Below are 23634 nucleotides of genomic sequence, written 5' to 3'. Positions count from 1 at the left end.
CCGGTGACTCCCAGTGTGTGGCCATCCACTGCGGTCCAGGGGAGTGCTTCCGGTGACTCCCAGTGTGTGGCCATCCACCGCAGTCATGGGGCAGTGCTTCTGGTGACTCCCAGTGTGTGGCCATCCACCGCAGTCCAGGGGCAGTGCTTCCGGTGACTCCCTGCAGTCCAGGTACAGTGCTTCCGGTGATTCCCAGTGGGTGGCCATCCACCACAGTCCTGGGGCAGTGCTTCCAGTGACTCCCAGTAGTTGGCCATCCACCGCAGTCCTGGGGCAGTGCTTCCGGTGACTCACAGTGGGTGGCCATCCACTGTAGTCCAGGGGCATTGCTTCCGGTGACTCCCAGTGGGTGGCCATCCACTGCAGTCCTGGAGCAGTGCTTCCGGTGACTCCCAGTGGGTGGCCATCCACCGCAGTCCAGGGGCAGTGCTTCAGGTGACTCCCAGTGTGTGGCCATCCACTGCAGTCCAGGGGAGTGCTTCCGGTGACTCCCAGTGTGTGGCCATCCACCGCAGTCATGGGGCAGTGCTTCTGGTGACTCCCAGTGTGTGGCCATCCACCGCAGTCCAGGGGCAGTGCTTCCGGTGACTCCCAGTGGGTGGCCATCCACTGCAGTCCAGTGGCAGTGCTTCCGGTGACTCCCAGTGTGTGGCCATCCACCGCAGTCCTGGGGCAGTGCTTCCGGTGACTCCCAGTGGGTGGCCATCCACTGCAGTCCAGGGGCATTGCTTCCGGTGACTCCCAGTGGGTGGCCATCCACTGCAGTCCTGGAGCAGTGCTTCCGGTGACTCCCAGTGGGTGGCCATCCACCGCAGTCCAGGGGCAGTGCTTCAGGTGACTCCCAGTGTGTGGCCATCCACTGCAGTCCAGGGGAGTGCTTCCGGTGACTCCCAGTGTGTGGCCATCCACCGCAGTCATGGGGCAGTGCTTCTGGTGACTCCCAGTGTGTGGCCATCCACCACAGTCAAGGGACAGTGCTTCCAGTGACTCCCAGTGGGTGGCCATCCACCGCAGTCCTGGGGCAGTGCTTCAGGTGACTCCCAGTGTGTGGCCATCCACCGCAGTCCAGGGACAGTGCTTCCGGTGACTCCCAGCAGTCCAGGGGCAGTGCTTCCGGTACCTCCCAGTGGGTGGCCATCCACCGTAGTCCAGGGGCAGTGCTTCCAGTGACTCCCAGGGGGTGGCCATCCACTGCAGTCCAGGGACAGTGCTTCTGGTGACTCCCAGTGTGTGGCCATCCACCGCATTCCAGGGGCAGTGCTTCTGGTGACTCTGTGTGTGGCTGTCCACCGCAGTCCAGGGACAGTGCTTCCGGTGACTCCCTGCAGTCCAGGGGCAGTGCTTCCGGTGACTCCCAGTGGGTGGCCATCCACCGCACTCCAGGGGCAGTGCTTCCGGTGACTCCCAGTGTGTGGCCATCCACTGCAGTCCAGGGGAGTGCTTCCGGTGACTCCCAGTGTGTGGCCATCCACCGCAGTCATGGGGCAGTGCTTCTGGTGACTCCCAGTGTGTGGCCATCCACCGCAGTCCAGGGGCAGTGCTTCCGGTGACTCCCAGTGTGTGGCCATCCACTGCAGTCCAGGGGAGTGCTTCCGGTGACTCCCAGTGTGTGGCCATCCACCGCAGTCATGGGGCAGTGCTTCTGGTGACTCCCAGTGTGTGGCCATCCACCGCAGTCCAGGGGCAGTGCTTCCGGTGACTCCCTGCAGTCCAGGTACAGTGCTTCCGGTGATTCCCCGTGGGTGGCCATCCACCACAGTCCTGGGGCAGTGCTTCCAGTGACTCCCAGTAGTTGGCCATCCACCGCAGTCCTGGGGCAGTGCTTCCGGTGACTCACAGTGGGTGGCCATCCACTGCAGTCCAGGGGCAGTGCTTCCGGTGACTCCCAGTGTGTGGCCATCCACCGCAGCCCTGGGGCAGTGCTTCCGGTGACTCCCAGTGGGTGGCCATCCACTGCAGTCCAGGGGCATTGCTTCCGGTGACTCCCAGTGGGTGGCCATCCACTGCAGTCCTGGAGCAGTGCTTCCGGTGACTCCCAGTGGGTGGCCATCCACCGCAGTCCAGGGGCAGTGCTTCAGGTGACTCCCAGTGTGTGGCCATCCACTGCAGTCTAGGGGAGTGCTTCCGGTGACTCCCAGTGTGTGGCCATCCACCGTAGTCCAGGGGCAGTGCTTCCAGTGACTCCCAGGGGGTGGCCATCCACTGCAGTCCAGGGACAGTGCTTCTGGTGACTCCCAGTGTGTGGCCATCCACCGCAGTCCAGGGGCAGTGCTTCTGGTGACTCTGTGTGTGGCTGTCCACCGCAGTCCAGGGACAGTGCTTCCGGTGACTCCCTGCAGTCCAGGGGCAGTGCTTCCGGTGACTCCCAGTGGGTGGCCATCCACCGCACTCCAGGGGCAGTGCTTCCGGTGACTCCCAGTGTGTGGCCATCCACCGCAGTCCAGGGGCAGTGCTTCTGGTGACTCCCAGTGTGTGGCCATCCACTGCAGTCCAGGGGAGTGCTTCCGGTGACTCCCAGTGTGTGGCCATCCACCGCAGTCATGGGGCAGTGCTTCCGGTGACTCCCAGTGTGTGGCCATCCACCGCAGTCCAGGGGCAGTGCTTCTGGTGACTCCCAGTGTGTGGCCATCCACTGCAGTCCAGGGAGTGCTTCCGGTGACTCCCAGTGTGTGGCCATCCACCGCAGTCATGGGGCAGTTCTTCTGGTGACTCCCAGTGTGTGGCCATCCACCGCAGTCCAGGGGCAGTGCTTCCGGTGACTCCCAGTGTGTGGCCATCCACTGCAGTCCAGGGGAGTGCTTCCGGTGACTCCCAGTGTGTGGCCATCCACCGCAGTCATGGGGCAGTGCTTCTGGTGACTCCCAGTGTGTGGCCATCCACCGCAGTCCAGGGGCAGTGCTTCCGGTGACTCCCTGCAGTCCAGGTACAGTGCTTCCGGTGATTCCCAGTGGGTGGCCATCCACCACAGTCCTGGGGCAGTGCTTCCAGTGACTCCCAGTAGTTGGCCATCCAACGCAGTCCTGGGGCAGTGCTTCCGGTGACTCACAGTGGGTGGCCATCCACTGCAGTCCAGGGGCAGTGCTTCCGGTGACTCCCAGTGGGTGGCCATCCACCGCAGTCCTGGGGCAGTGCTTCCGGTGACTCCCAGTGGGTGGCCATCCACTGCAGTCCAGGGGCATTGCTTCCGGTGACTCCCAGTGGGTGGCCATCCACTGCAGTCCTGGAGCAGTGCTTCCGGTGACTCCCAGTGGGTGGCCATCCACCGCAGTCCAGGGGCAGTGCTTCAGGTGACTCCCAGTGTGTGGCCATCCACTGCAGTCCAGGGGAGTGCTTCCGGTGACTCCCAGTGTGTGGCCATCCACCGCAGTCATGGGGCAGTGCTTCTGGTGACTCCCAGTTTGTGGCCATCCACCGCAGTCCAGGGGCAGTGCTTCCGGTGACTCCCAGTGGGTGGCCATCCACCGCAGTCCTGGGGCGGTGCTTTAGATGACTCCCTGCAGTCCAGGCAGTGCTTCCGGTGACTCCCAGTGGGTGGCCATCCACCGCAGTCCTGGGGCGGTGCTTTAGATGACTCCCTGCAGTCCAGGGGCAGTGCTTCCGGTGACTCCCAGTGGGTGGCCATCCACCGCAGTCCAGGGGCAGTGCTTCCGGTGACTCCCAGTGGGTGGCCATCCACCGCAGTCCTGGGGCGGTGCTTTAGATGACTCCCTTCAGTCCAGGCAGTGCTTCCGGTGACTCCCAGTGGGTGGCCATCCACCGCAGTCCTGGGGCGGTGCTTTAGATGACTCCCTGCAGTGCAGGGGCAGTGCTTCCGATGACTCCCAGTGGGTGGCCATCCACCGCAGTCCAGGGGCAGTGCTGCAGGTGACACCCAGTGGGTGGCCATCCACCGCAGTCCTGGGACCGTGCTTTAGATGACTCCCTGCAGTCCAGGGGCAGTGCTTCCGGTGACTCCCAGTGGGTGGCCATCCACTGCAGTCCAGGGGCAGTGCTGCAGGTGACTCCCAGTGTGTGGCCATCCACCGCAGTCCAGGGACAGTGCTTCCGGTGACTCCCAGCAGTCCAGGGGCAGTGCTTCCGGTACCTCCCATTGGGTGGCCATCCACCGTAGTCCAGGGGCAGTGCTTCCAGTGACTCCCAGGGGGTGGCCATCCACTGCAGTCCAGGGACAGTGCTTCTGGTGACTCCCAGTGTGTGGCCATCCACCGCAGTCCAGGGGCAGTGCTTCTGGTGACTCTGTGTGTGGCTGTCCACCGCAGTCCAGGGACAGTGCTTCCGGTGACTCCCTGCAGTCCAGGGCAGTGCTTCCGGTGACTCCCAGTGGGTGGCCATCCACCGCACTCCAGGGGCAGTGCTTCCGGTGACTCCCAGTGGGTGGCCATCCACCGCACTCCAGGGGCAGTGCTTCCGGTGACTCCCAGTGTGTGGCCATCCACCGCAGTCCAGGGGCAGTGCTTCTGGTGACTCCCAGTGTGTGGCCATCCACTGCAGTCCAGGGGAGTGCTTCCGGTGACTCCCAGTGTGTGGCCATCCACCGCAGTCATGGGGCAGTGCTTCTGGTGACTCCCAGTGTGTGGCCATCCACCGCAGTCCAGGGGCATTGCTTCCGGTGACTCCCAGTGTGTGGCCATCCACTGCGGTCCAGGGGAGTGCTTCCGGTGACTCCCAGTGTGTGGCCATCCACTGCAGTCATGGGGCAGTGCTTCTGGTGACTCCCAGTGTGTGGCCATCCACCGCAGTCCAGGGGCAGTGCTTCCGGTGACTCCCTGCAGTCCAGGTACAGTGCTTCCGGTGATTCCCAGTAGGTGGCCATCCACCACAGTCCTGGGGCAGTGCTTCCAGTGACTCCCAGTAGTTGGCCATCCACCGCAGTCCTGGGGCAGTGCTTCCGGTGACTCACAGTGGGTGGCCATCCACTGCAGTCCAGGGGCAGTGCTTCCGGTGACTCCCAGTGTGTGGCCATCCACCGCAGTCCTGGGGCAGTGCTTCCGGTGACTCCCAGTGGGTGGCCATCCACTGCAGTCCAGGGGCATTGCTTCCGGTGACTCCCAGTGGGTGGCCATCCACTGCAGTCCTGGAGCAGTGCTTCCGGTGACTCCCAGTGGGTGGCCATCCACCGCAGTCCAGGGGCAGTGCTTCAGGTGACTCCCAGTGTGTGGCCATCCACTGCAGTCCAGGGGGGTGCTTCCGGTGACTCCCAGTGTGTGGCCATCCACCGCAGTCATGGGGCAGTGCTTCTGGTGACTCCCAGTGTGTGGCCATCCACCGCAGTCCTGGGGCGGTGCTTTAGATGACTCCCTGCAGTCCAGGCAGTGCTTCCGGTGACTCCCAGTGGGTGGCCATCCACCGCAGTCCTGGGGCGGTGCTTTAGATGACTCCCTGCAGTCCAGGGGCAGTGCTTCCGGTGACTCCCAGTGGGTGGCCATCCACCGCAGTCCAGGGGCAGTGCTTCCGGTGACTCCCAGTGGGTGGCCATCCACCGCAGTCCTGGGGCGGTGCTTTAGATGACTCCCTGCAGTCCAGGCAGTGCTTCCGGTGACTCCCAGTGGGTGGCCATCCACCGCAGTCCTGGGGCGGTGCTTTAGATGACTCCCTGCAGTCCAGGGGCAGTGCTTCTGGTGACTCCCAGTGGGTGGCCATCCACCGCAGTCCTGGGGCAGTGCTGCAGGTGACACCCAGTGGGTGGCCATCCACCGCAGTCCTGGGACCGTGCTTTAGATGACTCCCTGCAGTCCAGGGGCAGTGCTTCCGGTGACTCCCAGTGGGTGGCCATCCACTGCAGTCCAGGGGCAGTGCTTCCGGTGACTCCCAGTGGGTGGCCATCCACTGCAGTCCAGGGGCAGTGCTGCAGGTGACTCCCAGTGTGTGGCCATCCACCGCAGTCCAGGGACAGTGCTTCCGGTGACTCCCAGCAGTCCAGGGGCAGTGCTTCCGGTACCTCCCAGTGGGTGGCCATCCACCGTAGTCCAGGGGCAGTGCTTCCAGTGACTCCCAGGGGGTGGCCATCCACTGCAGTCCAGGGACAGTGCTTCTGGTGACTCCCAGTGTGTGGCCATCCACCGCAGTCCAGGGGCAGTGCTTCTGGTGACTCTGTGTGTGGCTGTCCACCGCAGTCCAGGGACAGTGCTTCCGGTGACTCCCTGCAGTCCAGGGCAGTGCTTCCGGTGACTCCCAGTGGGTGGACATCCACCGCACTCCAGGGGCAGTGCTTCCGGTGACTCCCAGTGGGTGGCCATCCACCGCACTCCAGGGGCAGTGCTTCCGGTGACTCCCAGTGTGTGGCCATCCACCGCAGTCCAGGGGCAGTGCTTCTGGTGACTCCCAGTGTGTGGCCATCCACTGCAGTCCAGGGGAGTGCTTCCGGTGACTCCCAGTGTGTGGCCATCCACTGCGGTCCAGGGGAGTGCTTCCGGTGACTCCCAGTGTGTGGCCATCCACCGCAGTCATGGGGCAGTGCTTCTGGTGACTCCCAGTGTGTGGCCATCCACCGCAGTCCAGGGGCAGTGCTTCCGGTGACTCCCTGCAGTCCAGGTACAGTGCTTCCGGTGATTCCCAGTGGGTGGCCATCCACCACAGTCCTGGGGCAGTGCTTCCAGTGACTCCCAGTAGTTGGCCATCCACCGCAGTCCTGGGGCAGTGCTTCCGGTGACTCACAGTGGGTGGCCATCCACTGCAGTCCAGGGGCAGTGCTTCCGGTGACTCCCAGTGTGTGGCCATCCACCGCAGTCCTGGGGCAGTGCTTCCGGTGACTCCCAGTGGGTGGCCATCCACTGCAGTCCAGGGGCATTGCTTCCGGTGACTCCCAGTGGGTGGCCATCCACTGCAGTCCTGGAGCAGTGCTTCCGGTGACTCCCAGTGGGTGGCCATCCACCGCAGTCCAGGGGCAGCGCTTCAGGTGACTCCCAGTGTGTGGCCATCCACTGCAGTCCAGGGGAGTGCTTCCGGTGACTCCCAGTGTGTGGCCATCCACCGCAGTCATGGGGCAGTGCTTCCGGTGACTCACAGTGGGTGGCCATCCACTGCAGTCCAGGGGCAGTGCTTCCGGTGACTCCCAGTGTGTGGCCATCCACCGCAGTCCTGGGGCAGTGCTTCCGGTGACTCCCAGTGGGTGGCCATCCACTGCAGTCCAGGGGCATTGCTTTCGGTGACTCCCAGTGGGTGGCCATCCACTGCAGTCCTGGAGCAGTGCTTCTGGTGACTCCCAGTGTGTGGCCATCCACAGCAGTCCAGGGGCAGTGCTTCCGGTGACTCCCAGTGGGTGGCCATCCACCGCAGTCCAGGGGCAGTGCTTCCGGTGACTCCCAGTGTGTGGCCATCCACTGCAGTCCAGGGGAGTGCTTCCGGTGACTCCCAGTGTGTGGCCATCCACCGCAGTCATGGGGCAGTGCTTCTGGTGACTCCCAGTGTGTGGCCATCCACAGCAGTCCAGGGGCAGTGCTTCCGGTGACTCCCAGTGGGTGGCCATCCACCGCAGTCCAGGGGCAGTGCTTCCGGTGACTCCCAGTGTGTGGCCATCCACCGCAGTCCTGGGGCAGTGCTTCCGGTGACTCCCAGTGGGTGGCCATCCACTGCAGTCCAGGGGCATTGCTTCCGGTGACTCCCAGTGGGTGGCCATCCACTGCAGTCCAGGGGCATTGCTTCTGGTGACTCCCAGTGTGTGGCCATCCACCGCAGTCATGGGGCAGTGCTTCCGGTGACTCCCAGTGTGTGGCCATCCACCGCAGTCAAGGGACAGTGCTTCCAGTGACTCCCAGTGGGTGGCCATCCACCGCAGTCCTGGGGCAGTGCTTCAGGTGACTCCCAGTGTGTGGCCATCCACCGCAGTCCAGGGACAGTGCTTCCGGTGACTCCCAGCAGTCCAGGGGCAGTGCTTCCGGTACCTCCCAGTGGGTGGCCATCCACCGTAGTCCAGGGGCAGTGCTTCCAGTGACTCCCAGGGGGTGGCCATCCACTGCAGTCCAGGGACAGTGCTTCTGGTGACTCCCAGTGTGTGGCCATCCACCGCATTCCAGGGGCAGTGCTTCCGGTGACTCTGTGTGTGGCTGTCCACCGCAGTCCAGGGACAGTGCTTCCGGTGACTCCCTGCAGTCCAGGGGCAGTGCTTCCGGTGACTCCCAGTGGGTGGCCATCCACCGCACTCCAGGGGCAGTGCTTCCGGTGACTCCCAGTGTGTGGCCATCCACCGCAGTCCAGGGGCAGTGCTTCTGGTGACTCCCAGTGTGTGGCCATCCACTGCAGTCCAGGGGAGTGCTTCCGGTGACTCCCAGTGTGTGGCCATCCACCGCAGTCATGGGGCAGTGCTTCTGGTGACTCCCAGTGTGTGGCCATCCACCGCAGTCCAGGGGCAGTGCTTCCGGTGACTCCCAGTGTGTGGCCATCCACTGCAGTCCAGGGGAGTGCTTCCGGTGACTCCCAGTGTGTGGCCATCCACCGCAGTCATGGGGCAGTGCTTCTGGTGACTCCCAGTGTGTGGCCATCCACCGCAGTCCAGGGGCAGTGCTTCCGGTGACTCCCTGCAGTCCAGGTACAGTGCTTCCGGTGATTCCCAGTGGGTGGCCATCCACCACAGTCCTGGGGCAGTGCTTCCAGTGACTCCCAGTAGTTGGCCATCCACCGCAGTCCTGGGGCAGTGCTTCCGGTGACTCACAGTGGGTGGCCATACACTGCAGTCCAGGGGCAGTGCTTCCGGTGACTCCCAGTGGGTGGCCATCCACTGCAGTCCAGGGGCATTGCTTCCGGTGACTCCCAGTGGGTGGCCATCCACTGCAGTCCTGGAGCAGTGCTTCCGGTGACTCCCAGTGGGTGGCCATCCACCGCAGTCCAGGGGCAGTGCTTCAGGTGACTCCCAGTGTGTGGCCATCCACTGCAGTCCAGGGGCATTGCTTCCGGTGACTCCCAGTGGGTGGCCATCCACTGCAGTCCTGGAGCAGTGCTTCCGGTGACTCCCAGTGGGTGGCCATCCACCGCAGTCCAGGGGCAGTGCTTCAGGTGACTCCCAGTGTGTGGCCATCCACTGCAGTCCAGGGGAGTGCTTCCGGTGACTCCCAGTGTGTGGCCATCCACCGTAGTCCAGGGGCAGTGCTTCCAGTGACTCCCAGGGGGTGGCCATCCACTGCAGTCCAGGGACAGTGCTTCTGGTGACTCCCAGTGTGTGGCCATCCACCGCAGTCCAGGGGCAGTGCTTCTGGTGACTCTGTGTGTGGCTGTCCACCGCAGTCCAGGGACAGTGCTTCCGGTGACTCCCTGCAGTCCAGGGGCAGTGCTTCCGGTGACTCCCAGTGGGTGGCCATCCACCGCACTCCAGGGGCAGTGCTTCCGGTGACTCCCAGTGTGTGGCCATCCACCGCAGTCCAGGGGCAGTGCTTCTGGTGACTCCCAGTGTGTGGCCATCCACTGCAGTCCAGGGGAGTGCTTCCGGTGACTCCCAGTGTGTGGCCATCCACCGCAGTCATGGGGCAGTGCTTCCGGTGACTCCCAGTGTGTGGCCATCCACCGCAGTCCAGGGGCAGTGCTTCTGGTGACTCCCAGTGGGTGGCCATCCACTGCAGTCCTGGAGCAGTGCTTCCGGTGACTCCCAGTGGGTGGCCATCCACCGCAGTCCAGGGGCAGTGCTTCAGGTGACTCCCAGTGTGTGGCCATCCACTGCAGTCCAGGGGAGTGCTTCCGGTGACTCCCAGTGTGTGGCCATCCACCGTAGTCCAGGGGCAGTGCTTCCAGTGACTCCCAGGGGGTGGCCATCCACCGCAGTCCAGGGGCAGTGCTTCTGGTGACTCCCAGTGTGTGGCCATCCACTGCAGTCTAGGGGAGTGCTTCCGGTGACTCCCAGTGTGTGGCCATCCACCGCAGTCATGGGGCAGTGCTTCTGGTGACTCCCAGTGTGTGGCCATCCACCGCAGTCCAGGGGCAGTGCTTCCGGTGACTCCCAGTGTGTGGCCATCCACTGCAGTCCAGGGGAGTGCTTCCGGTGACTCCCAGTGTGTGGCCATCCACCGCAGTCATGGGGCAGTGCTTCTGGTGACTCCCAGTGTGTGGCCATCCACCGCAGTCCAGGGGCAGTGCTTCCGGTGACTCCCTGCAGTCCACGTACAGTGCTTCCGGTGATTCCCAGTGGGTGGCCATCCACCACAGTCCTGGGGCAGTGCTTCCAGTGACTCCCAGTAGTTGGCCATCCACCGCAGTCCTGGGGCAGTGCTTCCGGTGACTCACAGTGGGTGGCCATCCACCGCAGTCCTGGGGCAGTGCTTCCGGTGACTCCCAGTGGGTGGCCATCCACTGCAGTCCAGGGGCATTGCTTCCGGTGACTCCCAGTGGGTGGCCATCCACTGCAGTCCTGGAGCAGTGCTTCCGGTGACTCCCAGTGGGTGGCCATCCACCGCAGTCCAGGGGCAGTGCTTCAGGTGACTCCCAGTGTGTGGCCATCCACTGCAGTCCAGGGGAGTGCTTCCGGTGACTCCCAGTGTGTGGCCATCCACCGCAGTCATGGGGCAGTGCTTCTGGTGACTCCCAGTTTGTGGCCATCCACTGCAGTCCAGGGGCAGTGCTTCCGGTGACTCCCAGTGGGTGGCCATCCACCGCAGTCCTGGGGCGGTGCTTTGGATGACTCCCTGCAGTCCAGGCAGTGCTTCCGGTGACTCCCAGTGGGTGGCCATCCACCGCAGTCCTGGGGCGGTGCTTTAGATGACTCCCTGCAGTCCAGGGGCAGTGCTTCCGGTGACTCCCAGTGGGTGGCCATCCACCGCAGTCCAGGAGCAGTGCTTCCGGTGACTCCCAGTGGGTGGCCATCCACCGCAGTCCTGGGGCGGTGCTTTAGATGACTCCCTGCAGTCCAGGCAGTGCTTCCGGTGACTCCCAGTGGGTGGCCATCCACCGCAGTCCTGGGGCGGTGCTTTAGATGACTCCCTGCAGTCCAGGGGCAGTGCTTCCGATGACTCCCAGTGGGTGGCCATCCACCGCAGTCCAGGGGCAGTGCTGCAGGTGACACCCAGTGGGTGGCCATCCACCGCAGTACTGGGACCGTGCTTTAGATGACTCCCTGCAGTCCAGGGGCAGTGCTTCCGGTGACTCCCAGTGGGTGGCCATCCACTGCAGTCCAGGGGCAGTGCTTCCGGTGACTCCCAGTGGGTGGCCATCCACTGCAGTCCAGGGGCAGTGCTGCAGGTGACTCCCAGTGTGTGGCCATCCACCGCAGTCCAGGGACAGTGCTTCCGGTGACTCCCAGCAGTCCAGGGGCAGTGCTTCCGGTACCTCCCATTGGGTGGCCATCCACCGTAGTCCTGGGGCAGTGCTTCCAGTGACTCCCAGGGGGTGGCCATCCACTGCAGTCCAGGGACAGTGCTTCTGGTGACTCCCAGTGTGTGGCCATCCACCGCAGTCCAGGGACAGTGCTTCTGGTGACTCCCAGTGTGTGGCTGTCCACCGCAGTCCAGGGACAGTGCTTCCGGTGACTCCCTGCAGTCCAGGGCAGTGCTTCCGGTGACTCCCAGTGGGTGGCCATCCACCGCACTCCAGGGGAAGTGCTTCCGGTGACTCCCAGTGGGTGGCCATCCACCGCACTCCAGGGGCAGTGCTTCCGGTGACTCCCAGTGTGTGGCCATCCACCGCAGTCCAGGGGCAGTGCTTCTGGTGACTCCCAGTGTGTGGCCATCCACTGCAGTCCAGGGGAGTGCTTCCGGTGACTCCCAGTGTGTGGCCATCCACCGCAGTCATGGGGCAGTGCTTCTGGTGACTCCCAGTGTGTGGCCATCCACCGCAGTCCAGGGGCATTGCTTCCGGTGACTCCCAGTGTGTGGCCATCCACTGCGGTCCAGGGGAGTGCTTCCGGTGACTCCCAGTGTGTGGCCATCCACCGCAGTCATGGGGCAGTGCTTCTGGTGACTCCCAGTGTGTGGCCATCCACCGCAGTCCAGGGGCAGTGCTTCCGGTGACTCCCAGTGGGTGGCCATCCACCACAGTCCTGGGGCAGTGCTTCCAGTGACTCCCAGTAGTTGGCCATCCACCGCAGTCCTGGGGCAGTGCTTCCGGTGACTCACAGTGGGTGGCCATCCACTGCAGTCCAGGGGCATTGCTTCCGGTGACTCCCAGTGGGTGGCCATCCACTGCAGTCCTGGAGCAGTGCTTCCGGTGACTCCCAGTGGGTGGCCATCCACCGCAGTCCAGGGGCAGTGCTTCAGGTGACTCCCAGTGTGTGGCCATCCACTGCAGTCCAGGGGAGTGCTTCCGGTGACTCCCAGTGTGTGGCCATCCACCGCAGTCATGGGGCAGTGCTTCTGGTGACTCCCAGTGTTTGGCCATCCACCGCAGTCCAGGGGCAGTGCTTCCGGTGACTCCCAGTGGGTGGCCATCCACTGCAGTCCAGGGGCAGTGCTTCCGGTGACTCCCAGTGTGTGGCCATCCACCGCAGTCCTGGGGCAGTGCTTCCGGTGACTCCCAGTGGGTGGCCATCCACTGCAGTCCAGGGGCATTGCTTCCGGTGACTCCCAGTGGGTGGCCATCCACTGCAGTCCTGGAGCAGTGCTTCCGGTGACTCCCAGTGGGTGGCCATCCACCGCAGTCCAGGGGCAGTGCTTCAGGTGACTCCCAGTGTGTGGCCATCCACTGCAGTCCAGGGGAGTGCTTCCGGTGACTCCCAGTGTGTGGCCATCCACCGCAGTCATGGGGCAGTGCTTCTGCTGACTCCCAGTGTGTGGCCATCCACCGCAGTCAAGGGACAGTGCTTCCAGTGACTCCCAGTGGGTGGCCATCCACCGCAGTCCTGGGGCAGTTCTTCAGGTGACTCCCAGTGTGTGGCCATCCACCGCAGTCCAGGGACAGTGCTTCCGGTGACTCCCAGCAGTCCAGGGGCAGTGCTTCCGGTACCTCCCAGTGGGTGGCCATCCACCGTAGTCCAGGGGCAGTGCTTCCAGTGACTCCCAGGGGGTGGCCATCCACTGCAGTCCAGGGACAGTGCTTCTGGTGACTCCCAGTGTGTGGCCATCCACCGCATTCCAGGGGCAGTGCTTCTGGTGACTCTGTGTGTGGCTGTCCACCGCAGTCCAGGGACAGTGCTTCCGGTGACTCCCTGCAGTCCAGGGGCAGTGCTTCCGGTGACTCCCAGTGGGTGGCCATCCACCGCACTCCAGGGGCAGTGCTTCCGGTGACTCCCAGTGTGTGGCCATCCACCGCAGTCCAGGGGCAGTGCTTCTGGTGACTCCCAGTGTGTGGCCATCCACTGCAGTCCAGGGGAGTGCTTCCGGTGACTCCCAGTGTGTGGCCATCCACCGCAGTCATGGGGCAGTGCTTCTGGTGACTCCCAGTGTGTGGCCATTCACCGCAGTCCAGGGGCAGTGCTTCCGGTGACTCCCAGTGTGTGGCCATCCACTGCAGTCCAGGGGAGTGCTTCCGGTGACTCCCAGTGTGTGGCCATCCACCGCAGTCATGGGGCAGTGCTTCAGGTGACTCCCAGTGTGTGGCCATCCACTGCAGTCCAGGGGAGTGCTTCCGGTGACTCCCAGTGTGTGGCCATCCACCGCAGTCATGGGGCAGTGCTTCTGGTGACTCCCAGTGTTTGGCCATCCACCGCAGTCCAGGGGCAGTGCTTCCGGTGACTCCCAGTGGGTGGCCATCCACTGCAGTCCAGGGGCAGTGCTTCCGGTGACTCCCAGTGTGTGGCCATCCACCGCAGTCCTGGGGCAGTGCTTCCGGTGACTCCCAGTGGGTGGCCATCCACTGCAGTCCAGGGGCATTGCTTCCGGTGACTCCCAGTGGGTGGCCATCCACTGCAGTCCTGGAGCAGTGCTTCCGGTGACTCCCAGTGGGTGGCCATCCACCGCAGTCCAGGGGCAGTGCTTCAGGTGACTCCCAGTGTGTGGCCATCCACTGCAGTCCAGTGGAGTGCTTCCGGTGACTCCCAGTGTGTGGCCATCCACCGCAGTCATGGGGCAGTGCTTCTGCTGACTCCCAGTGTGTGGCCATCCACCGCAGTCAAGGGACAGTGCTTCCAGTGACTCCCAGTGGGTGGCCATCCACCGCAGTCCTGGGGCAGTTCTTCAGGTGACTCCCAGTGTGTGGCCATCCACCGCAGTCCAGGGACAGTGCTTCCGGTGACTCCCAGCAGTCCAGGGGCAGTGCTTCCGGTACCTCCCAGTGGGTGGCCATCCACCGTAGTCCAGGGGCAGTGCTTCCAGTGACTCCCAGGGGGTGGCCATCCACTGCAGTCCAGGGACAGTGCTTCTGGTGACTCCCAGTGTGTGGCCATCCACCGCATTCCAGGGGCAGTGCTTCTGGTGACTCTGTGTGTGGCTGTCCACCGCAGTCCAGGGACAGTGCTTCCGGTGACTCCCTGCAGTCCAGGGGCAGTGCTTCCGGTGACTCCCAGTGGGTGGCCATCCACCGCACTCCAGGGGCAGTGCTTCCGGTGACTCCCAGTGTGTGGCCATCCACCGCAGTCCAGGGGCAGTGCTTCTGGTGACTCCCAGTGTGTGGCCATCCACTGCAGTCCAGGGGAGTGCTTCCGGTGACTCCCAGTGTGTGGCCATCCACCGCAGTCATGGGGCAGTGCTTCTGGTGACTCCCAGTGTGTGGCCATTCACCGCAGTCCAGGGGCAGTGCTTCCGGTGACTCCCAGTGTGTGGCCATCCACTGCAGTCCAGGAGAGTGCTTCCGGTGACTCCCAGTGTGTGGCCATCCACCGCAGTCATGGGGCAGTGCTTCTGGTGACTCCCAGTGTGTGGCCATCCACCGCAGTCCAGGGGCAGTGCTTCCGGTGACTCCCTGCAGTCCAGGTACAGTGCTTCCGGTGATTCCCAGTGGGTGGCCATCCACCGTAGTCCAGGGGCAGTGCTGCAGGTGACTCCCAGTGTGTGGCCATCCACCGCAGTCCAGGGACAGTGCTTCCGGTGACTCCCAGCAGTCCAGGGGCAGTGCTTCCGGTACCTCCCATTGGGTGGCCATCCACCGTAGTCCAGGGGCAGTGCTTCCAGTGACTCCCAGGGGGTGGCCATCCACTGCAGTCCAGGGACAGTGCTTCTGGTGACTCCCAGTGTGTGGCCATCCACCGCAGTCCAGGGGCAGTGCTTCTGGTGACTCTGTGTGTGGCTGTCCACCGCAGTCCAGGGACAGTGCTTCCGGTGACTCCCTGCAGTCCAGGGCAGTGCTTCCGGTGACTCCCAGTGGGTGGCCATCCACCGCACTCCAGGGGCAGTGCTTCCGGTGACTCCCAGTGGGTGGCCATCCACCGCACTCCAGGGGAATTGCTTCCGGTGACTCCCAGTGGGTGGCCATCCACCGCAGTCCAGGGGCAGTGCTTCAGGTGACTCCCAGTGTGTGGCCATCCACTGCAGTCCAGGGGAGTGCTTCCGGTGACTCCCAGTGTGTGGCCATCCACCGCAGTCATGGGGCAGTGCTTCTGGTGACTCCCAGTTTGTGGCCATCCACCACAGTCCAGGGGCAGTGCTTCCGGTGACTCCCAGTGGGTGGCCATCCACCGCAGTCCTGGGGCGGTGCTTTAGATGACTCCCTGCAGTCCAGGCAGTGCTTCCGGTGACTCCCAGTGGGTGGCCATCCACCGCAGTCCTGGGGCGGTGCTTTAGATGACTCCCTGCAGTCCAGGGGCAGTGCTTCCGGTGACTCCCAGTGGGTGGCCATCCACCGCAGTCCAGGGGCAGTGCTGCAGGTGACACCCAGTGGGTGGCCATCCACCGCAGTCCTGGGACCGTGCTTTAGATGACTCCCTGCAGTCCAGGGGCAGTGCTTCCGGTGACTCCCAGTGGGTGGCCATCCACCGCAGTCCAGGGGCAGTGCTGCAGGTGACACCCAGTGGGTGGCCATCCACCGCAGTCCTGGGGCGGTGCTTTAGATGACTACCTGCAGTCCAGGGGCAGTGCTTCCGGTGACTCCCAGTGGGTGGCCATCCACCGCAGTCCAGGGGCAGTGCTTCCGGTGACTCCCAGTGGGTGGCCATCCACCGCAGTCCTGGGGCGGTGCTTTAGATGACTCCCTGCAGTCCAGGCAGTGCTTCCGGTGACTCCCAGTGGGTGGCCATCCACCGCAGTCCTGGGGCGGTGCTTTAGATGACTCCCTGCAGTCCAGGGGCAGTGCTTCCGGTGACTCCCAGTGGGTGGCCATCCACCGCAGTCCAGGGGCAGTGCTGCAGGTGACACCCAGTGGGTGGCCATCCACCGCAGTCCTGGGACCGTGCTTTAGATGACTCCCTGCAGTCCAGGGGCAGTGCTTCCGGTGACTCCCAGTGGGTGGCCATCCACTGCAGTCCAGGGGCAGTGCTTCCGGTGACTCCCAGTGGGTGGCCATCCACTGCAGTCCAGGGGCAGTGCTGCAGGTGACTCCCAGTGTGTGGCCATCCACCGCAGTCCAGGGACAGTGCTTCCGGTGACTCCCAGCAGTCCAGGGGCAGTGCTTCCGGTACCTCCCAGTGGGTGGCCATCCACCGTAGTCCAGGGGCAGTGCTTCCAGTGACTCCCAGGGGGTGGCCATCCACTGCAGTCCAGGGACAGTGCTTCTGGTGACTCCCAGTGTGTGGCCATCCACCGCAGTCCAGGGGCAGTGCTTCTGGTGACTCTGTGTGTGGCTGTCCACCGCAGTCCAGGGACAGTGCTTCCGGTGACTCCCTGCAGTCCAGGGCAGTGCTTCCGGTGACTCCCAGTGGGTGGACATCCACCGCACTCCAGGGGCAGTGCTTCCGGTGACTCCCAGTGGGTGGCCATCCACCGCACTCAAGGGGCAGTGCTTCCGGTGACTCCCAGTGTGTGGCCATCCACCGCAGTCCAGGGGCAGTGCTTCTGGTGACTCCCAGTGTGTGGCCATCCACTGCAGTCCAGGGGAGTTCTTCCGGTGACTCCCAGTGTGTGGCCATCCACTGCGGTCCAGGGGAGTGCTTCCGGTGACTCCCAGTGTGTGGCCATCCACCGCAGTCATGGGGCAGTGCTTCTGGTGACTCCCAGTGTGTGGCCATCCACCGCAGTCCAGGGGCAGTGCTTCCGGTGACTCCCTGCAGTCCAGGTACAGTGCTTCCGGTGATTCCCAGTGGGTGGCCATCCACCACAGTCCTGGGGCAGTGCTTCCAGTGACTCCCAGTAGTTGGCCATCCACCGCAGTCCTGGGGCAGTGCTTCCGGTGACTCACAGTGGGTGGCCATCCACTGCAGTCCAGGGGCATTGCTTCCGGTGACTCCCAGTGGGTGGCCATCCACTGCAGTCCTGGAGCAGTGCTTCCGGTGACTCCCAGTGGGTGGCCATCCACCGCAGTCCAGGGGCAGTGCTTCAGGTGACTCCCAGTGTGTGGCCATCCACTGCAGTCCAGGGGAGTGCTTCCGGTGACTCCCAGTGTGTGGCCATCCACCGCAGTCATGGGGCAGTGCTTCTGGTGACTCCCAGTGTGTGGCCATCCACCGCAGTCAAGGGACAGTGCTTCCAGTGACTCCCAGTGGGTGGCCATCCACCGCAGTCCTGGGGCAGTGCTTCAGGTGACTCCCAGTGTGTGGCCATCCACCGCAGTCCAGGGACAGTGCTTCCGGTGACTCCCAGCAGTCCAGGGGCAGTGCTTCCGGTACCTCCCAGTGGGTGGCCATCCACCGTAGTCCAGGGGCAGTGCTTCCAGTGACTCCCAGGGGGTGGCCATCCACTGCAGTCCAGGGACAGTGCTTCTGGTGACTCCCAGTGTGTGGCCATCCACCGCATTCCAGGGGCAGTGCTTCTGGTGACTCTGTGTGTGGCTGTCCACCGCAGTCCAGGGACAGTGCTTCCGGTGACTCCCTGCAGTCCAGGGGCAGTGCTTCTGGTGACTCCCAGTGTGTGGCCATCCACTGCAGTCCAGGGGAGTGCTTCCGGTGACTCCCAGTGTGTGGCCATCCACCGCAGTCATGGGGCAGTGCTTCTGGTGACTCCCAGTGTGTGGCCATCCACCACAGTCCAGGGGCAGTGCTTCCGGTGACTCCCAGTGTGTGGCCATCCACCGCAGTCCAGGGGCAGTGCTTCTGGTGACTCCCAGTGGGTGGCCATCCACTGCAGTCCAGGGGCAGTGCTTCCGGTGACTCCCAGTGGGTGGCCATCCACCGCAGTCCTGGGGCAGTGCTTCCGGTGACTCCCAGTGGGTGGCCATCCACTGCAGTCCAGGGGCATTGCTTCCGGTGACTCCCAGTGGGTGGCCATCCACTGCAGTCCTGGAGCAGTGCTTCCGGTGACTCCCAGTGGGTGGCCATCCACCGCAGTCCAGGGGCAGTGCTTCAGGTGACTCCCAGTGTGTGGCCATCCACTGCAGTCCAGGGGAGTGCTTCCGGTGACTCCCAGTGTGTGGCCATCCACCGCAGTCATGGGGCAGTGCTTCTGGTGACTCCCAGTTTGTGGCCATCCACCGCAGTCCAGGGGCAGTGCTTCCGGTGACTCCCAGTGGGTGGCCATCCACCGCAGTCCTGGGGCGGTGCTTTGGATGACTCCCTGCAGTCCAGGCAGTGCTTCCGGTGACTCCCAGTGGGTGGCCATCCACCGCAGTCCTGGGGCGGTGCTTTAGATGACTCCCTGCAGTCCAGGGGCAGTGCTTCCGGTGACTCCCAGTGGGTGGCCATCCACCGCAGTCCAGGGGCAGTGCTTCCGGTGACTCCCAGTGGGTGGCCATCCACCGCAGTCCTGGGGCGGTGCTTTAGATGACTCCCTGCAGTCCAGGCAGTGCTTCCGGTGACTCCCAGTGGGTGGCCATCCACCGCAGTCCTGGGGCGGTGCTTTAGATGACTCCCTGCAGTCCAGGGGCAGTGCTTCCGATGACTCCCAGTGGGTGGCCATCCACCGCAGTCCAGGGGCAGTGCTTCCGGTGACTCCCAGTGGGTGGCCATCCACTGCAGTCCAGGGGCAGTGCTGCAGGTGACTCCCAGTGTGTGGCCATCCACCGCAGTCCAGGGACAGTGCTTCCGGTGACTCCCAGCAGTCCAGGGGCAGTGCTTCCGGTACCTCCCATTGGGTGGCCATCCACCGTAGTCCTGGGGCAGTGCTTCCAGTGACTCCCAGGGGGTGGCCATCCACTGCAGTCCAGGGACAGTGCTTCTGGTGACTCCCAGTGTGTGGCCATCCACCGCAGTCCAGGGGCAGTGCTTCTGGTGACTCTGTGTGTGGCTGTCCACCGCAGTCCAGGGACAGTGCTTCCGGTGACTCCCTGCAGTCCAGGGCAGTGCTTCCGGTGACTCCCAGTGGGTGGCCATCCACCGCACTCCAGGGGCAGTGCTTCCGGTGACTCCCAGTGGGTGGCCATCCACCACACTCCAGGGGCAGTGCTTCCGGTGACTCCCAGTGTGTGGCCATCCACCGCAGTCCAGGGGCAGTGCTTCTGGTGACTCCCAGTGTGTGGCCATCCACTGCAGTCCAGGGGAGTGCTTCCGGTGACTCCCAGTGTGTGGCCATCCACCGCAGTCATGGGGCAGTGCTTCTGGTGACTCCCAGTGTGTGGCCATCCACCGCAGTCCAGGGGCATTGCTTCCGGTGACTCCCAGTGTGTGGCCATCCACTGCGGTCCAGGGGAGTGCTTCCGGTGACTCCCAGTGTGTGGCCATCCACCGCAGTCATGGGGCAGTGCTTCTGGTGACTCCCAGTGTGTGGCCATCCACCGCAGTCCAGGGGCAGTGCTTCCGGTGACTCCCTGCAGTCCAGGTACAGTGCTTCCGGTGATTCCCAGTGGGTGGCCATCCACCACAGTCCTGGGGCAGTGCTTCCAGTGACTCCCAGTAGTTGGCCATCCACCGCAGTCCTGGGGCAGTGCTTCCGGTGACTCACAGTGGGTGGCCATCCACTGCAGTCCAGGGGCATTGCTTCCGGTGACTCCCAGTGGGTGGCCATCCACTGCAGTCCTGGAGCAGTGCTTCCGGTGACTCCCAGTGGGTGGCCATCCACCGCAGTCCAGGGGCAGTGCTTCAGGTGACTCCCAGTGTGTGGCCATCCACTGCAGTCCAGGGGAGTGCTTCCGGTGACTCCCAGTGTGTGGCCATCCACCGCAGTCATGGGGCAGTGCTTCTGGTGACTCCCAGTGTGTGGCCATCCACCGCAGTCCAGGGGCAGTGCTTCCGGTGACTCCCAGTGGGTGGCCATCCACTGCAGTCCAGGGGCAGTGCTTCCGGTGACTCCCAGTGTGTGGCCATCCACCGCAGTCCTGGGGCAGTGCTTCCGGTGACTCCCAGTGGGTGGCCATCCACTGCAGTCCTGGAGCAGTGCTTCCGGTGACTCCCAGTGGGTGGCCATCCACCGCAGTCCAGGGGCAGTGCTTCAGGTGACTCCCAGTGTGTGGCCATCCACTGCAGTCCAGGGGAGTGCTTCCGGTGACTCCCAGTGTGTGGCCATCCACCGCAGTCATGGGGCAGTGCTTCTGCTGACTCCCAGTGTGTGGCCATCCACCGCAGTCAAGGGACAGTGCTTCCAGTGACTCCCAGTGGGTGGCCATCCACCGCAGTCCTGGGGCAGTGCTTCAGGTGACTCCCAGTGTGTGGCCATCCACCGCAGTCCAGGGACAGTGCTTCCGGTGACTCCCAGCAGTCCAGGGGCAGTGCTTCCGGTACCTCCCAGTGGGTGGCCATCCACCGTAGTCCAGGGGCAGTGCTTCCAGTGACTCCCAGGGGGTGGCCATCCACTGCAGTCCAGGGACAGTGCTTCTGGTGACTCCCAGTGTGTGGCCATCCACCGCATTCCAGGGGCAGTGCTTCTGGTGACTCTGTGTGTGGCTGTCCACCGCAGTCCAGGGACAGTGCTTCCGGTGACTCCCTGCAGTCCAGGGGCAGTGCTTCCGGTGACTCCCAGTGGGTGGCCATCCACCGCACTCCAGGGGCAGTGCTTCCGGTGACTCCCAGTGTGTGGCCATCCACCGCAGTCCAGGGGCAGTGCTTCTGGTGACTCCCAGTGTGTGGCCATCCACTGCAGTCCAGGGGAGTGCTTCCGGTGACTCCCAGTGTGTGGCCATCCACCGCAGTCATGGGGCAGTGCTTCTGGTGACTCCCAGTGTGTGGCCATCCACCGCAGTCCAGGGGCAGTGCTTCCGGTGACTCCCAGTGTGTGGCCATCCACTGCAGTCCAGGGGAGTGCTTCCGGTGACTCCCAGTGTGTGGCCATCCACCGCAGTCATGGGGCAGTGCTTCTGGTGACTCCCAGTGTGTGGCCATCCACCGCAGTCCAGGGGCAGTGCTTCCGGTGACTCCCTGCAGTCCAGGTACAGTGCTTCCGGTGATTCCCAGTGGGTGGCCATCCACCGTAGTCCAGGGGCAGTGCTGCAGGTGACTCCCAGTGTGTGGCCATCCACCGCAGTCCAGGGACAGTGCTTCCGGTGACTCCCAGCAGTCCAGGGGCAGTGCTTCCGGTACCTCCCATTGGGTGGCCATCCACCGTAGTCCAGGGGCAGTGCTTCCAGTGACTCCCAGGGGGTGGCCATCCACTGCAGTCCAGGGACAGTGCTTCTGGTGACTCCCAGTGTGTGGCCATCCACCGCAGTCCAGGGGCAGTGCTTCTGGTGACTCTGTGTGTGGCTGTCCACCGCAGTCCAGGGACAGTGCTTCCGGTGACTCCCTGCAGTCCAGGGCAGTGCTTCCGGTGACTCCCAGTGGGTGGCCATCCACCGCACTCCAGGGGCAGTGCTTCCGGTGACTCCCAGTGGGTGGCCATCCACCGCACTCCAGGGGCATTGCTTCCGGTGACTCCCAGTGGGTGGCCATCCACCGCAGTCCAGGGGCAGTGCTTCAGGTGACTCCCAGTGTGTGGCCATCCACTGCAGTCCAGGGGAGTGCTTCCGGTGACTCCCAGTGTGTGGCCATCCACCGCAGTCATGGGGCAGTGCTTCTGGTGACTCCCAGTTTGTGGCCATCCACCACAGTCCAGGGGCAGTGCTTCCGGTGACTCCCAGTGGGTGGCCATCCACCGCAGTCCTGGGGCGGTGCTTTAGATGACTCCCTGCAGTCCAGGCAGTGCTTCCGGTGACTCCCAGTGGGTGGCCATCCACCGCAGTCCTGGGGCGGTGCTTTAGATGACTCCCTGCAGTCCAGGGGCAGTGCTTCCGGTGACTCCCAGTGGGTGGCCATCCACCGCAGTCCAGGGGCAGTGCTTCCGGTGACTCCCAGTGGGTGGCCATCCACCGCAGTCCTGGGGCGGTGCTTTAGATGACTCCCTGCAGTCCAGGCAGTGCTTCCGGTGACTCCCAGTGGGTGGCCATCCACCGCAGTCCTGGGGCGGTGCTTTAGATGACTCCCTGCAGTCCAGGGGCAGTGCTTCCGGTGACTCCCAGTGGGTGGCCATCCACCGCAGTCCAGGGGCAGTGCTGCAGGTGACACCCAGTGGGTGGCCATCCACCGCAGTCCTGGGACCGTGCTTTAGATGACTCCCTGCAGTCCAGGGGCAGTGCTTCCGGTGACTCCCAGTGGGTGGCCATCCACTGCAGTCCAGGGGCAGTGCTTCCGGTGACTCCCAGTGGGTGGCCATCCACTGCAGTCCAGGGGCAGTGCTGCAGGTGACTCCCAGTGTGTGGCCATCCACCGCAGTCCAGGGACAGTGCTTCCGGTGACTCCCAGCAGTCCAGGGGCAGTGCTTCCGGTACCTCCCAGTGGGTGGCCATCCACCGTAGTCCAGGGGCAGTGCTTCCAGTGACTCCCAGGGGGTGGCCATCCACTGCAGTCCAGGGACAGTGCTTCTGGTGACTCCCAGTGTGTGGCCATCCACCGCAGTCCAGGGGCAGTGCTTCTGGTGACTCTGTGTGTGGCTGTCCACCGCAGTCCAGGGACAGTGCTTCCGGTGACTCCCTGCAGTCCAGGGCAGTGCTTCCGGTGACTCCCAGTGGGTGGACATCCACCGCACTCCAGGGGCAGTGCTTCCGGTGACTCCCAGTGGGTGGCCATCCACCGCACTCCAGGGGCAGTGCTTCCGGTGACTCCCAGTGTGTGGCCATCCACCGCAGTCCAGGGGCAGTGCTTCTGGTGACTCCCAGTGTGTGGCCATCCACTGCAGTCCAGGGGAGTGCTTCCGGTGACTCCCAGTGTGTGGCCATCCACTGCGGTCCAGGGGAGTGCTTCCGGTGACTCCCAGTGTGTGGCCATCCACCGCAGTCATGGGGCAGTGCTTCTGGTGACTCCCAGTGTGTGGCCATCCACCGCAGTCCAGGGGCAGTGCTTCCGGTGACTCCCTGCAGTCCAGGTACAGTGCTTCCGGTGATTCCCAGTGGGTGGCCATCCACCACAGTCCTGGGGCAGTGCTTCCAGTGACTCCCAGTAGTTGGCCATCCACCGCAGTCCTGGGGCAGTGCTTCCGGTGACTCCCAGTGGGTGGCCATCCACTGCAGTCCAGGGGCATTGCTTCCGGTGACTCCCAGTGGGTGGCCATCCACTGCAGTCCTGGAGCAGTGCTTCCGGTGACTCCCAGTGGGTGGCCATCCACCGCAGTCCAGGGGCAGTGCTTCAGGTGACTCCCAGTGTGTGGCCATCCACTGCAGTCCAGGGGAGTGCTTCCGGTGACTCCCAGTGTGTGGCCATCCACCGCAGTCACGGGGCAGTGCTTCCGGTGACTCACAGTGGGTGGCCATCCACTGCAGTCCAGGGGCAGTGCTTCAGGTGACTCCCAGTGTGTGGCCATCCACCGCAGTCCTGGGGCAGTGCTTCCGGTGACTCCCAGTGGGTGGCCATCCACTGCAGTCCAG

This window comes from Ambystoma mexicanum, chromosome 13, assembly GCF_040938575.1.
Source record: "Ambystoma mexicanum isolate Mex_15411 chromosome 13, UKY_AmexF1_1, whole genome shotgun sequence".
Lineage (NCBI taxonomy): Eukaryota > Metazoa > Chordata > Amphibia > Caudata > Ambystomatidae > Ambystoma > Ambystoma mexicanum.
This window is presented reverse-complemented; position numbering follows the sequence as displayed.